Source organism: Schistocerca cancellata, chromosome 2, assembly GCF_023864275.1.
Source record: "Schistocerca cancellata isolate TAMUIC-IGC-003103 chromosome 2, iqSchCanc2.1, whole genome shotgun sequence".
Taxonomy (NCBI): Eukaryota; Metazoa; Arthropoda; class Insecta; order Orthoptera; family Acrididae; genus Schistocerca; species Schistocerca cancellata.
In genome coordinates this window covers 832,578,161-832,594,543 of record NC_064627.1, presented here as the reverse complement: position 1 = coordinate 832,594,543, position 16,383 = coordinate 832,578,161, and the positions used below count along the sequence as shown (strand labels likewise).

General features: G+C 44.0%; 1 protein-coding gene across 2 annotated transcripts in view; it reads left to right on the top strand.

Moving 5' to 3' along the window:
• LOC126162730 (tudor and KH domain-containing protein homolog) overlaps nucleotides 1-16,383 on the top strand; it is a 393,959-nt gene that overhangs the window by 312,530 nt on the left and 65,046 nt on the right. For both annotated transcript variants that reach the window (XM_049919393.1, XM_049919392.1), the window contains one exon: nucleotides 16,226-16,336. The gene's annotated coding sequence lies outside the window, so the exon portion shown is untranslated. The remainder of the gene's footprint in view (nucleotides 1-16,225; nucleotides 16,337-16,383) is intronic.

Sequence of the window (16,383 nt, the reverse complement as noted above, 5' to 3'; positions counted from 1 at the left end):
TGCCTGTCTGGGAAACTGTGTCAGCAGCCTTTTATAATGGAGGAGGTTACTATTGTTTCTCATGGAATGTAGGTAAATGGTGTTCCACTAACAGGCATTATGCTATGAAAGTATGTTATGGAATGGCATAGCTGTTCTATTTTTTAATTTATGTACACAATCACTAAACACCACTTTTTTTTTTATCAAAATGATGTCACTGTAAGTATATGAAGAGAAGGGGGAGGAGAACACATTACATTGGGGGCTATTAGTTAGATACTACTGGAACTCCTGGTTGGCCAACAGTCAAACATTCAAGTTCCACAATATAACAAAATTAACTGGCACTAGGTTCTTGTGGTAATAATGGTACAAGGATTTTTATCCAATAAACACTTTGATTTTGTGTAAAATTAAAGATTTCTGTTTTAGTGCTGCATTTTTGTAAAGCTGATTGTTCCTTGAAATGATGGTTGTTTTTGTTGTTGTGGTCTTCAGTCCTGAGATTGGTTTGATGCAGCTCTCCATGCTACTCTATCCTGTGCAAGCTTCTTCATCTCCCAGTACTTACTGCAACCTACATCCTCCTGAATTTGATTAGTGTATTCATCTCTTGGTCTGCCTCTATGACCCACGCTGCCCTCCAATGCTAAAATTGTGATCCCGTGATGCCTCAGAACATGTCCTACCAACCGGTCCCTTCTTCTCAAGTTGTGCCACAAACTCCTCTTCTCCCCAGTTCTGTTCAATACCTCCTCATTAGTTATGTGATCTACCCATCTAATCTTCAGCATTCTTCTGTAGCACCACATTTCGAAAGCTTCTATTCTCTTTTTGTCCAAACTATTTATCGTCCATGTTTCACTTCCATACATGGCTACACTCCATAAAAATACTTTCAGAAACGACCTCCTGACACTTAAATCTATATTCGATGTTAACAAATTTCTCTTCTTCAGAAACACTTTCCTTGCCATTGCCAGTCTACATTTTATATCCTCTCTACTTCGACCATTATCAGTTATTTTGCTCCCCAAATAGGAAAACTCCTTTACTACTTTAAGTGTCTCATTTCCTAATCTAATTCCCTTAGCATCACCTGACTTAATTCGACTACATTCCATTATCCTCGTTTTGCTTTTGTTGATGTTCATCTTGTATCCTCCTTTCAAGACACTGTCCATTCCATTCAACTGCTCTTCCAAGTCCTTTGCTGTCTCTGACAGAATTACAATGTCATCAGCAAACCTCAAAGATTTTATTTCTTCTCCATGGATTTTAATACCTTCTTTCGCTTCCTTTACTGCTTGCTCAATATACAGACTTCCCAACCACTGCTTCCCTTTCATGCCACTCAACTCTTTATAACTGCCATCTGGTTTCTGTACAAATTGTAAATAGTCTTTAGCTCCCTGTATTTTACCTCTGCCACCTTTAGAATTTGAAAGAGAGTATTCCAGTCAACACTGTCAAAAGCTTTCTCTGAGTCTACAAATGCTAGAAATGTAGGTTTGCCTTTCCTTAATCTTTCTTCTAAGATAAGTCGTAAGGTCAGTATTGCCTCATGTGTTCCAACATTTCTACGGAATCCAAACTGATCTTCCCCGAGGTCGGCTTCTACCAGTTTTCCATTCATCTGTAAAGAATTCGCGTTAGTATTTTGCAGCTGTGACTTATTAAACTGATAGTTCGGTAACTTTCACATCTGTCAGCACCTGCTTTCTTTGGGACTGGAATTACTATATTCTTCTTGAAGTCTGAGGGTATTTCGCCTGTCTCATACATCTTGCTCACCAGATGGTAGAGTTTTGTCAGGACTGGCTCTCCCAAAGCCATCAGTAGTTCTGATGGAATATTGTCTACTCCTGGGGCCTTGTTTCGACGCAGGTCTTTCAGTGCTCTATCAAACTCTTCACGCAGTATCGTATCTCCCATTTCATCTTCATCTACATGCTCTTCCTTTTCCATAGTATTGTCCTCAAGTACATCGCCCTTGTATAGACCCTCCATATACTCCTTCCACCTTTCTGCTTTCCCTTCTTTGCTTAGAACTGGGTTTCCATCTGAGCTCTTGATATTCATACAAGTGGCTCTCTTTTCTCCAAAGGTCTCTCTAACTTTCCTGTAGGCAGTATCTATCTTACCCCTAGTGAGATAAGCCTCTACATCCTTACATTTGTCCTCTAGCCATCCCTGCTTAGCCATTTTGCACTTTCTGTCAATCTCATTTTTGAGATGTTTGTATTCCTTTTTGCCTGCTTCATTTACTGCATTTTTATATTTTCTCCTTTCATCAATTAAATTCAATATTTCTTCTGTTACCCAAGGATTTCTACTAGCCCTCGTCTTTTTACCTACTTGATCCTCTGCTGCCTTCACTACTTCATCCCTCAGAGCTACCCATTCTTCTTCTACTGTACTCCTTTCCCCCATTCCTGTCAATTGTTCCCTTATGCTCTCCCTGAAACTCTGTACAATCTCTGGTTTAGTCAGTTTATCCAGGCCCCATCTCCTTAAATTCCCACCTTTTCTCAGTTTCTTCAGTTTTAATCTACAGTTCATACCCAATAGATTGTGGTCAGAGTCCATATCTGCCCCTCTACAATTTAAGACATGGTTCCTAAATCTCTGTCTTGCCATTATATAATCTATCTGATATCTTCTTGTATCTCCAGGCTTCTTCCATGTATACAACCTTCTTTTATGATTCTTGAATCAAATGTTAGCTATGATTAAGTTATGCCCTGTGCAAAATTCTACCAGAAGGCTTCCTTTTTCATTTCTTAGCCCCAATCCATACTCACCTACTATGTTTCCTTCTCTCCCTTTTCCTACTTTCGAATTCCAGTCATCCATGACTATTAAATTTTCGTCTCCCTTCACTACCTGAATAATTTCTTTTATCTCATCATACATTTCTTCAATTTCTTCATCATCCGCAGAGCTAGTTGGCAAATAAACTGGTACTACTGTAGTAGGCGTGGGCTTCGTGTCTATCTTGGCCACAATAATGCGTTCACTATGCTGTTTGCAGTAGCTTACCCGCACTCCTATTTTTTTTATTGATTGTTAAACCTACTCCTGCATTACCCCTATTTGACTTTGTATTTATAACTCTGTATTCACCTGACCAAAAGTCTTGTTTCTCCTGCCACCGAACTTCACTAATTCCCACTATATCTAACTTTAACCTATCCATTTCCCTTTTTAAATTTTCTAATCTACCTGCCCGGTTAAGGGATCTGACATTCCATGCTCCGATCTGTAGAACGCCAGTTTTCTTTTTCCTGATAACGACGTCCTTCTGAATAGTCCCTGCCCGGAGATCCGAATGGAGGACTATTTTACCTCCGGAATATTTCACACAAGAGGACGCCATCATCATTTATCCATACAGTAAAGCTGCATGCCCTCGGTAAAAATTACGGCTGTAGTTTCCCCTTGCTTTCAGCCGTTTGCAGTACCAGCACAGCAAGGCTGTTTTGGTTAGTGTTACAAGGCCAGATCAGTCAATCATCCAGACTGTTGCCCCTGCAACTACTGAAAAGGCTGCTGCCCCTCTTCAGGAACCACACGTTTGTGTGGCCTCTCAACAGATACCCTTCCGTTGTGGTTGCACCTACGGTACGGTCATCTATATCGCTGTGGGAAATGATGGTAAACCATCATAAAATATATAGCAAACTGGGGGAATAAAATATCTTAATGATTGTATATTTCATAGTTTCAGTGCAACAATTTTCCTTCCTTCGGAAAATGATTGTGATAGCTGAGTTATTGCTGTTAGTAATATAAAAACCTACTACTGGAAGGTCTCTTTGATATTTATATTTTCTCCCAGGCATCTTCTTAAATAAATCCACTTTCTTCCTTTCTTCTGTCTCTGACACAGTATGTTTAAAGAGTAACGCAACTTGTTTTGACTGCTGCAAAATTCATAATCTCAGAACATTTTTCATCATCATTACAAAATTGTTAGGTTCATAGTGTGGTAGTTCTTAAGTCTTAATTTCTCTAAGGAATTTACACCACTATTCTGGTCTGTAGATACAATTTGTGCATTAATGAATTCTTCTTGGGTTATCAGCCGAGTGGTGGCGTCATCTTGTCACAACGTTTCAGTGACTTTAGTACCCATCCTACATTAAATAACAGATAGAATAAAATGTTTATGAACCCAAAAAAAGTCAAGCCGTAAGTTTAAGTAAAGGCAATCAACAATATAACATAATTATCACCTTAATTTTTCAAGGAACTCCTAAACAGGAGGAGTGATCCTTGAGAAAACTCTTCAGTTTCAATTTGGAAGCATGTGGATTACTGTTAAGATTCTTGAATTCTTGTAGTAGCTTACTGAAAATGGATGCAACAGTATACCACACACCTTTCTGCACAAGAGTTAAAGAAGTGTTATTCAAATCCAGAATGGATTTCTGTTGAGTATTAACTGAGGTGAAAGCTGCTAATTCTTGAGAATAAGTTGCGACGATTGTTAACAAGAAACAACAGTAAAGAAAATATATATCATTTCTGAGCCAAAAATATCCTTTTAGAATGGGAAGAGTTACCCCAAAACATAATACCATATGACATAAGCAAATGAAAATAAGCAAAGTAGACTACTTTTCATGTCGAATGGTCACTTACTTCAGATACCATTTGAATAGTGAAAATGGCAGCATTAAGTCTTTGAATAAGATCCTGAACGTGGGCTTTCCATGACAGTTTGCTACCTACCTGAACACCTAGAAATTTGAACTGTTCAGTTTCACTAATCATATGTTTATTCTGTGAAATTAAAAGCCAGGTTTTGTTGAATTGTGTTTTAGAATCTGTAAAAACTGAGTCTTACTATGATTTAGTGTTAATTTTCTACAAGCCATTAACTTTTGTCATGAACTGCACTATTTGAAACCGATCCTATGTTGCACCGCCATTTGACCATACCCCACTCAGACCCCAAATCACAGCCATTCTCAGCACTGTAAATGATGACCTTTTGCAGTCTGTTGCTAAAGTAAGAGGTGAACTAATTTGGAGCTACTCCCCATATTCCATAATGGTCCAACTTCTGGAGCAATATTTTGTGATCAATACAATCAAACGCCTTAGTTAAATCAAAAAATATGCTTAATTTCGAAACCTTTTGTTTAACCCATCCAGTGCCTCACAGAGATAAGAGAATATAGCACTTTCAGTTGTTAAACGACTTCTAAAGCTGAACTGTACATTTGATAGCCTATCGAGTGATATAAAATGATCAATTATCCTTACATAAACTGCCTTTTCAATAACTTTAGCAAACACTGATGGCATAGAAATAGGTCTAAAATTGTGTACTTTATCCCTTTCTCCCTTTTTATAAAACACCTTCACCACTGGTCACAGACTGATTGTGCACTGTGAATGAGTGTGCATAAATTGCTTTCAGACTGAGTTGTTGTGACACCTGGAGACATGCACATACAGATCAGTGTGTCTAGGCTTCCTGTACACACTGTGTCCCAGGTTGCCATCAGGTTCCCATTTCACTAGGACATCAAAAAACATAAGGGCAGGCAGCATCCTGTTCCACTTCCACCATAAACTGAATGTGGGATTGCTGCAAGTTGAGATGTTGGAGAAATTTGCTTAAGCTGTCCCATCCACGTGGCCAAATGACGAAGATGTCATTCATGTAGTGATAGAAACAATGAGCTTGACCCAGGGCATTCTCATCATAGTTCTCCATGAACAAATTCACCACAACTGACGACGGGACGTCCCGTAGTGATGCCATCTGTCTGTTCATAGTAGTTACAATGGAGTAGGAGATACATTGAAGAGAGTACAAACTTAAAGAGCCTTGTCAGATTGGTGTCAAATTTCTTCCTTATCAGTTCCATGGAGTCCTTCAATGGTATGCTGGTGAAGAGAATCACTCACTGAAACCCACCAACAAGTCACAGTTGTGGAGGCGAAGTTCTTGTAGATGTTTTACAAAGTGAGTAGATTTGCTAATGTGATGTTCACATTTTCCCACAAATGGACTCAGAAAATCAGTCAGATGTTTGGCCAATCCATGTGTTGCTGCTCATATGTTACTGTCAGACTCAGTAGGATATTCTCTTTGTGGACCTTTGGCAGACCATACAATGTTGGTGGTGCAGCAGCTTGTGGTCAAAGCTTTCTGGCAATTCTTGCATCAAAGGTACTGCAAATACTTTCAATGCTTCTTCTCTGGAGGTGACATGTCAGGTCTCCTCCTATCTTCCTTTACACGGTGTCGTCGAGAAGTTCATACACCCTCTGTTTATATTTTGAGTGCAGGGGCAGTACCACAGAGCTCCCTATGTTAGCAAGCAGAACAACCAGCTCAGCATCATTGTATAAGTTGCAGGTGGCCTCTCTCTCTCTGCCTTTGAAAGGTTACACTTCAGTGCTGTAGCCCTGGTGAGCGTGCAAAGTGTTTCACAGCATATTTATTCGGCCTCATCAGCTGATAGAGCATAGATGACATGTTTCTCACTCTTATGATGTCCACAGTTGGTGATTGATCACGGTATGCTTAAGTGGTTCTTGGGTGGTTTTCTACCATGCTGCAGACCATTCAGACTTCAACAACTGTTTAGTGGTGGCTTTCCTCATATGCTGTCCGCCTGTACCCTGTGACAGCCTCAACACATTTCCATGATGTGGGAGAGAGAGCTAAAGCTGTCTTGAGGTGGACCTCTGATATCTTCCGAGATGGTGTCCAAACGGCATTGAGTATAGCGGATTCTTTCTTTCACCAGCACCAAGCTGGATTGTTTTGTGGTGCAAATGACTGCTGTAGCCCTGATGTGGTATCGTGGTGCCATCTCAACATCTAATCAGGAATGTGAGTTAGCAGAGCAGCTGCTCCTCCTTGTTCTGCAGCTTGTCCAACATTTTCATCTGTTGAAGCATTTTCTCCCTGTAAAGGTGCTTGATATGTGATCTGATGTTTTCCCAGCATAATTCTAATTTATAGACTTCTCAGGTGTCCAGCCAGGTCATATCGTAATTCCTCCATGATACTTCGGCTGAGACACACATTGCCACCTTCAGTCGGTACGTGATGAATGGTGGTGGTCCCTGATGAATCCTCCGCTGCTCCCCTTGGTGGCCTCCGTAGGCTGGCCATTATGCCCTCCACCATCTCGCTCCACTCACTGTCTATGCAGCCACTTGCGGCAGATGGTGGCAGTGGTGGGCGAAGTGGCACTTCGGTCCATGTTCCAGCATGCAGTGTCCACCCTGTCACTGTCGAGCATGTACCCACCTTTCCAGGTTCAGTGCAGGGTTCCATGCCTGCTGAGTTGCAGCCCACTATTTTCATTTATTACCCATTCTTACAATCTGATTTCAATGACCTCTTTAAATCGCGAAGTCTCAGAAGGAGGAAGATTACCTAAATATTATAGTGTTTTCGTGATCCAAAGTGTAGCCAGTTGTTATACTGTGGTTGGCCATGGCTGATTTGATAGTCAGGCATGATTCTGTAAGTAAAGAGGCCATCAAAATCAGACTTCAAGATGGTATAATTAATAAATTTAGTGGCCTGCAACTGGGTCAGGTGTGGAACCCTGCACTGAACCTGGAAAGATAGAGATGTTCCCAGACAGTGGCGTCCATGTCCAACAGCGGTAGTGCAGACACTGCAGGTCAGAGCGCAGATCAAATCACCACTTCCCTCATCACCACCACTGTGGTGGCTGCCGAGTGAGGTGGTGGAGGAGGTAACAGACAGTATACAAGGTGTGTCCAAAAAGTCATGAAATATATTTTTTTGCCACGCTGCTATTGGTCACAGTGCACTTGGACGATCTTTACAGGGCACCAAAGTTCAGTCTGCTCAGAGCTCCAGTAGCATCAGCATCATTCAATAAGTGCATCTCTGTTTCATGACTTTGTCATGATTCAGTCAAACAATGTTGGCCAATCAAGTTCTGCGCAAAGTTCGATAAAAAGCCATCAGATACTCGTGCAGTGTTAAAGAAAGCCTATTGTGAGTCAGCGATGAGTTATGTGCAAGTTAGGAAGTGGGTGAAGAAGTTTAAGGAGGGCTAGGAAGGGGTGAACAATGGCTCTCGCTCTGGAAACAGTCAACAAACGGAAATGAATACAATGTGAATTGTGCTGATGAATTGTTGAATTCTGACTGTCAATTGAGTATTTGGTTTTTAGCTGACACTCTGAACGTTCCAGAAAGTTTCTTGTTTGGCGCTGCTATGAAGGAGTTGCACATGAGAAAGGTGTGCACCAAGCTGGCGCTAAAAACTCTGTCGTACAAACAAATGGCCAGTTTAGTGTTAATCACGAGTGAACTGTGTGAACATGTGGTCATTGAACCAGATTATTTGGACAATGTTATTACTGGCGATGAGCCACAGACTTTCCTATACGACCTGGAAATGAAGCGCCTAAGTTGGGAATGGTACACCTCAGCATCCCTGAGAAGGCAACGGTGAAAAAATTCAAGGTAGAAACGGTGCTTATTGTCTTCTTTGAGAGAAAGGGTATGGTGCACAAATAGTTTCTACTCCAAGGACAGATTGTTAATGCTCTTTGCTAAGTTGATGCCCTCCTTCCCCTACAGGTCCAGGGATTAGAATAGGCCCCCGAGGTTTTCCTCCCTGTTTTAAGAGGCCACTAAAAGGAGTCTCACATGTTTTGGCCTTTATGTGATGGTCCCTTGTAGGGTTTACCTCCATTTTTCAAAATTTTCCTGAAAAGCGAGCCAGTTGGGGAAGGCGCCTTACATGGTGCATCGTGTCCATTGTGCCTTGAGATCTTTAGCCCACTTTCTCATATTTTTATTGAAAAAGAAACTCCTCCAGCTGTACTTAAGATTCCATATTTATTTGGACAAATAAATATGAAATCTTAAGTACAGCTGGAGGAGTTTTATTTTTAATAAAAATTATAGCAGCTGATGTCCCACCATCATCCAATTTAAATATGGATGTACGAACACTTTCTCGTAGTCGCACTGCAGTCCAGCTCATTCTCCATCTCTTGGGCTAAGACACCTTCCTGGGTGCGTTTTCGACCATGCACTATGCATTGTCGCTTTTTACATCGACAATGACCATGGACTTCTTTGCACCCCACATCCAGCACGGTAGCCAGTCTGTTGTGGTGGGGCTGCCACGTACCCTGTTGGTTGTAGCCCCCTGACAACATAGGGATCACTCTGCTGATGCCTGCACTGTTAAATCCTCACGTATGCCAAGGAGTAGATGTCCATCACCCTTTGGCATCGGGACTCCGAACAATGGCCATCCTGCCAGGTGGCCTATGTTGGGGCTGGGCGGCGCCTGTGGGGAAGGCCCCTGGTCAGAGTGGGTGGCATCAGGGCAGATGGCGCATGGTGAAGCATACCACGTCATCACTTGCTGGTGATCAAACACCAGCAGTCTCTGAGCCTTCCAAGTCTTGGCACAATGCAAGAAAGTACAATCCTAAATCATTCCCCTCCCTGGCCACACCGTGGGAGGAATGCCAGGCTAAGGATGGCAGCGAACCTTATTCACCTCAGTACCTCGTATGTACAAGAACTGATGGGCTTCCTTTGTTCCGATGAAGCCACAGTTTTTTGTAGAGCATTGAGAGGACGAGTTTGGGGAGATGGAGGGTTTGTCCAAAGTGCGATCTGGGTCAGTCTTGACAAAAACAGCATCCTCTGCCCAGTCACAGACTTTACTCGCTTGTAACAAGTTGGGGGGGTGTTTCTGTTACCATCATGGCACCCACGAGCTTAAATATGGTCCAGGGTATTATCTTCCACAGGGACCTTCTTTTGCAGTCTGATGAAGAGTTGCACGCCAATTTAGAGGAGCGAGGTGTTCATTTCGTGTGGCGCATCCATCGGGGTCCGAGGGATAATCAGGTTGCCACCGATGCCTTCATCTTGGCCTTTGAGCGTGACACCTTACCTGAGAAGGTCAAGGTGATGGTCTACTGCTGTGATGTCAAACCATACATCCCTCCCCTGCTGCGGTGCTTCAAGTGCTGGAAGTTTGGCCATATGTGTTCCTGCTGTACTTCCAGCATCACATGTCGAGATTGTGGACGTCCATCGCATTCCAATAATCCATGTGCCCCACCTCCCATCTGTGTCAACTGGGGAGAGAATCATTCACCTTGCTCGCCAGACTGCAGGATTTTACAGAAAGAGAGGAAAATCATGGAATATAAGACCCTGGACTGACTTACCTACACTGAGGCTAAGAGAAAATATGAATGCCTACATCCTGTGACTATGACCTCCTCATACGCCGCCTCTACGAGAACAGGTGTACCCCATCAGTTTCGCGAATTCCAGTCAGCTCTCAGAAGAGCCAGAAGGCGCCCCCCCCCCCCCCCCCCCCCCCGAACCATCGGGGACAAAAGTCCCCACTTCTGAGCTGGAGAAGCATAAGTCTTCTTCGGCTCCTCTTGCCAGGAAGGGGTCCGTTGGGTCACTCCCTTCCCAGGTTTGTGTTAATGGGTAAGATGACACCCGCCAGTGGCTGAAGGGCCCAAAAGCAGCTGGTCGTAGCGCTTCATGATCATCCTCAGTCCCGGAGACTGAATCAGAGAAGCCCTCCCAGCCAGAGAAACCCAAGGAGCAGCGAGAGAAATACAGAAAGAAGACCCCAAAACCAAGGAAATTGCAGTGGCACCCACACCACCGCTACCTAAGATTTGCGTCTGGGGATAAGGTGGAGATTCTGGCGTCCACTGAGGACCCAGATCTCGCCGAACCCTCAGGCACACTGGATGTAGGCTGCTCAGGCAATAAGTTGGTGGGAGCAGGTGAACCTAATGCATAAACTCTGTCATTGAATGATCCATGCCTTCCCAGTCTCACGATGATGTCATCCTCAGTGAAATTGCGGCAGTTTTTTCCACCGCTTGGCTGAACTATGGCAACTGTTAAGATTTACACCTGCTTTCTGCATTGCCCTCCAGGAAACCTGGTTTCCGGAAATGCGGACCCCTGCCCTCTGCAGCTATAAGGGATATTTCAAGAACTGTAGTCACTATAATTGAGTGTCAGGTGGAGTTTGTGTCTGTAGTGACTTAAGTCTGTAGTAAAATTGTGCCCCTTCAAACCCCTCTTGAAGCTGTGGCTGTCAGAAGAAGGACGCCACAGGAAATAACTGTCTGCAATGTATATCTTCCTCCAGATGGTGCAGTACCCCTGAATGTATTAGCTGCACTGATTGATCAACTCCCTTAACCTTTCCTACTTTTGTGAGATTTTAATGCCCCTAACCCCTTGTGGAGTGGCACCATGCTCACTGGCCGAGGCAGAGATGTCGAAACTTTACTGTCTCGGTTCGATCCCTACCTCGTAAATACAGGGGCTGCCACACATTTCAGTGTGGCTTGTGGTAGTTACTCGGCCATTGATTTATCTATTTGCAGCCCACGACTTGTCCCATCTATCCACTGGAGAGCACATCATGACCTGTGTGGCAGTGACCACTTCCCCATCTTCCTGTCACTGGCCTGGGGTCAGGCCCATGGACACCTGTCCAGTAGGCTTTAAACAAGGCAGACTGGGAAACTTTCACCTCTGCTGCCACCGCTGAATCTCCTCCTCACAGTAACGTCGATATGATGGTTGAGCAGGTGACAACAACAACCATTACTGTGACGGAAAATGCGATCCCTCGCTCTTTAGGGTGCCCCAGCGAAAGGTGGTCCCTTGGTGGTCGCCGGAAATTGCTGAGGCAATTAAGGAGCATCAGCGAGCTCTACAGAGCATAAGCGGCACCCTTCCCTCGAGCACCTCATAGCCTTCCCAAGTCTGGACAAAGATCAGATGTCTTTTTGGGTACCAGATCCCAACAGGCGACCCTGGCATTAACACCAATGGCGTGTTATCTACCGACACAAACGCGATTGCTGAGCACTATGCTCTAGCCTCTGCCTCAGAGAACTACCCCCCCAGATTTTTGCACCCTCAAATGGTGGATGGAAAGGAAAGTCCTCTTGTTCGCTACACACCACAGTGAACCCTATAACATCCCATTTACAGAGTGGGAGCTCCTCAGTACCCTTGCACATTGCCCCGACATAGCCCCTGGGCCAGATCGGTGTTCAGATAATTAAACATCTCTCATCTGACTACAAGTGACATCTCATGATCTTCAACCGGATCTGGTGCAATGGTGTCTTTCCATCTCAATGGTGGGAGGGCACCACCATTCCAGTGCTTAAACTTGGTAAAAACCCGCTTGATGTGGATAGCTATCAGCCCATCAGCCTCACCAACGTTCTTTGTAAGCTGCTGGACCGTATGGTGTGTTGGCAGTTGGGTTGGGTCCTGGATTCACATGGCCTACTGGCTCCATGTCAGGGTGGCTTGTGCCAGGGTCGCTCTACCATTGATAATCTTGTGTCCATCGAGACTGCCATCTGAACAGCCTTTTCCAGATGCCAGCACCTGGTTGCCATCTTTTTTGATTTACGAAAAGCGTATGGCACGACCAGGCTACATCTTATCCTTGCCATGTTATACAAGTGGTGTCTCCGAGGCCCACCTCCAATTTTTATCCACAATTTCCTGTCGCTTCGTACTTTCCATGTCCAAGTTGGTGTCTCCCATAGTTTCCCCCCCCCCCCCCCCCCCCCCATATCCAGGAGAATGGGGTCCCGCAGGGCTCTGTATTGAGTGTATCTCTGTTTTTAGTGGCCATTAATGGTCTAGCAGCAGTTGTAGGGCCGTCCGTCTCACCTTCTCTGTATGCAGATGACTTCTGCATTTAGTACTACTCCACCAGTACTGGTGTTGCTGAGTGGTGCCTACAGGGAGCCATCCACAAGGTGCAGTCACGGGCTGTAGCCCACGGTTTCCAGTTTTTGGCCACAAAGTTGTGTGTTATGCACTTCTGTCAGCGTCGTTCTGTTCATCCGGAACCAGAACTTTACTTTAATGACGATCCACTCACCGTAGTGGAGACGTATTGATTCTTAGGACTGGTTTTCGACACCTGATTGACTTGGCTTCCTGACCTCTGTCAGCTTAAGTGAAAGTGCTGGCAGCCCCTCAATGCCCTCCGCTGCCTGAGCAGCACCAACTGCGGTGCAGATCGCTCTGTGCTGCTACAGCTCTACAGAGCCCTTGTTCAATCCCGCCTTGACTATGGGAGTCTGGTTTATGGTTCGGCGGTGCCCTCAGCATTGCATGTACTCGACCCAGTGCACCACTGTGGCGTTCTCCTAGTAACAGAAGCTTTTAGGACGAGAGCGGTGACCAGAGTCCTGGTGGAGGCTGGAGTCCCTCCATTGCAGGTTAGGCATGCGCAATTGCTCTCCAGTTACATTGCACTCGTTTGTAGTTCTCCTGCGCTTCCAAATTACTGTCTCCTTTTCCCGCCAATGGCGGTTCATCTCCCTCATCGGCGGCCCAGGTCAGAGCTTACAATTGCAGTTTGTATGTGATCCCTTCTTTCCGAACTGGATTCCTTGACTTTACCACCTGTATTTGAGGTTCATTCATAAACACCTCCATGGTGTACACCTAGGGTGCGGCTTCGCCTGGACCTTTCACATGGCCCTAAGGACTCGGGTAACCCTGCAACTTTCCGCTGTCACTTCCTCTCGATTCTCAACATGTGCCGGGGCCGTGAAGTGGTTTGCACTGATAGCTTGATGGCTGATGGTCATGTTGGCTATGCGTATGTTCATGGAGGACATATAAAACAGAACTCCTTACCAGATGACTGCAGTGTTTTCACCGCAGAGCTGGTGGCCATATCTCGTGCTCTTGAGAACATCCGCTCATGCCCAGGCGAGTCATTTGTGCTGTGTACTGACTCCCTGAGCAGCCTACAAGCTACCCTCATCATCCTTTGGTAGCGACCATCAAGGAGTCCATCTATGCCCTGGAACAGTCCAGTCGTTCAGTGATATTTGTCTGGACCCCAGGTCACGTCGGAATCCCAGGCAATGAACTTGCCGACATGGTGGCTGAACAGGCTACTGGAAACCGCTTATGGAGATTGGCTTCTCTAAAACTAGCCTGCGTTCAGTATTATGCTGCAAGGTTTTGCAGCTTTGGGAGACAGAATGGCTTAACCTCAGTATGCACAACAAGCTGTGTGCCATTAAGGGAACTACGAATGTTTGGAAGACCTGTGTGCGCACCTCTCGCGGGGACTCTGTGGTGTCGGCTCCACATTGGCCATAAGTGGCTGATGCATGGCTACCTTCTCCGTCGCGAGGACCCACCTCGGTGTCACTGTGGCTCTCAAATGATGGTCGTTCATCTCTTGCTGGACAGCCCACTTTTAGCCACACTGTGGTGGACTTTTAACTTTCCAAGCAACCTACCTTCGGGTGTTGTGCGACAATGCCTCAACAGCCGCTAGGATTAAGTTTTATTCATGAGGGTGAGTTTTATCATTTGCTCTAAGTTTTAGCACATGTCCTTTGTCCCTGTATGTCCTCTGCCCTAGTGCTTTCAGGGTGGAGGTTTTAATGTGTTGTGGAATGGCTGGCTTTTCCTTTTTATCCTTATGGTCAACCAGCCATGGTAAACTGCTTTTTTGTTTTAACCTCTTCTACCTGTTTCTTGTGTCTTTGTGGTTTTCTTGTCCCCTTTTATCCACTTAAGTGTTTGTTGCCCTGGAGTCGTCGTGGTTTTCCTTTCATTCTGTTATGTGTTGTAAGTCACATTGTCTTATCCTCACCCTTATGGCATTGTTTCCTTTGAAACAAGGGACTGATGACATCATAGTTTGGTCCCTTCCCCCCTCTTTTAAACCAACCGACCAAGTCGATGTTCTGGAAAGATTAAGAAAATGGGTCCTCCAAGTGTGAAAAGATGTTACCGCTACCGGGCTGCTGCGTCACGACAGTGGTCCCAGCCGCACATCTCTGCGTGTTCGCAAGTACCTGGTCAAGCACAACTTGACAGCGCTGCCGCAGTCATCCTATAGTCCCTATTTCTCTCCACTGGACACCTTCCTGGTCCCCAGTATTAAAATGACCCTCAAAGGATGCTGTTTTGAGAGCAGTGGGGTCATCTAAAAGGCTGTGGCAATGTTCTTAAATGAGGTTCCTGTTGAGGCCTTCCAGAGGCTCACCAATCATGGGTGAAATGCTGTAAAAATGTGTTGAGAGACAACAGTAACTACTTTGAAGAATTTTTAAGCTTTGTACATATATTGGCAATAAATTTTTTTTTTTTTTAAATACGTTTCATGAGTTTTTGGGCACACCTTGGATATAGGATATTGAGAGGAGCAGTGCAGCATTAATCAGAGATCACCTGAAGATGGCGACTTGTCTGTTTGCTGAAGTATTGTGGAAGAATTACTATGTGACCTGGCCAGGCACACGAGAATTCTGCAAATTAGAATTTTTTGAATTAGTTGAGTAAATCAGGCACTTTTTAACCTTATTTTAGCACCTTTCCCCTTCCTTTTTTCATCTGAAATTTGTGCCTAAAAATTCTAACCCTGGTTATAACGGTTTCATTTGTGAAACCGTTTGAAAAATTGGTTTTTTCCTTTTTATCAAATTAAAATGAGTGCATTATACAGAAGTCTGTAGATGGCCGGTATTATATACCAGTTAATAGATATTGATTGGCGACTCCATGTTGTCTTGTGCACTACGACCAGGTAACAGGTATACTTGAAAAAAGAGACAGCATTGGTCGTATATTTTTCTATTGCAAAATCAATTTTCTGTCACTGAGTGACCATCTTCAGTGCTATATTGTATAACAAATTGGGATGCACTGTTGTTACTAGGCTTACGGCAATCACATAGACATTTTTTTTTTTTTTTTAAATACGTTTCGTGAGTTTTTGGGCACACCTTGGATATAGGATATTGAGAGGAGCAGTGCAGCATTAATCAGAGATCACCTGAAGCTTTGTACATATATTGGCAATAAATATTTTTTTTTTTTTAAATACGTTTCGTGATTTTTTGGGCACACCTTGGATATAGGATATTGAGAGGAGCCGTAAGCCTAGTAACAACAGTGCATCCCAATTTGTTATACAATATAGCACTGAAGATGGTCACTCAGTGACAGAAAATTGATTTTGCAATAGAAAAATATACGACCAATGCTGTCTCTTTTTTCAAGTTAATAGATACTTTAACACTTGTAAACATATTGCATATGCTATCTAAGCATCCCGTAAACTGGCACTAGGACCATCAACTATGCTATTTCATGATTTTAATTTATATTTTTCCAGTTTTTTTAATTTTTTTTCTTCTGTTGCAGTGACAGTGGACCTATCAGTTTTGTGGTGCCAAACTGCAGAGGTACTTTGTATGCTTCACAAGTGCAAAACTAACCAAAGTTGCATCAGTGAAACAGAATTCGAATAAAAATGTGAGCACAAATGAGGCAAAATCCATCAATGTATTGTGTTTAAAAAT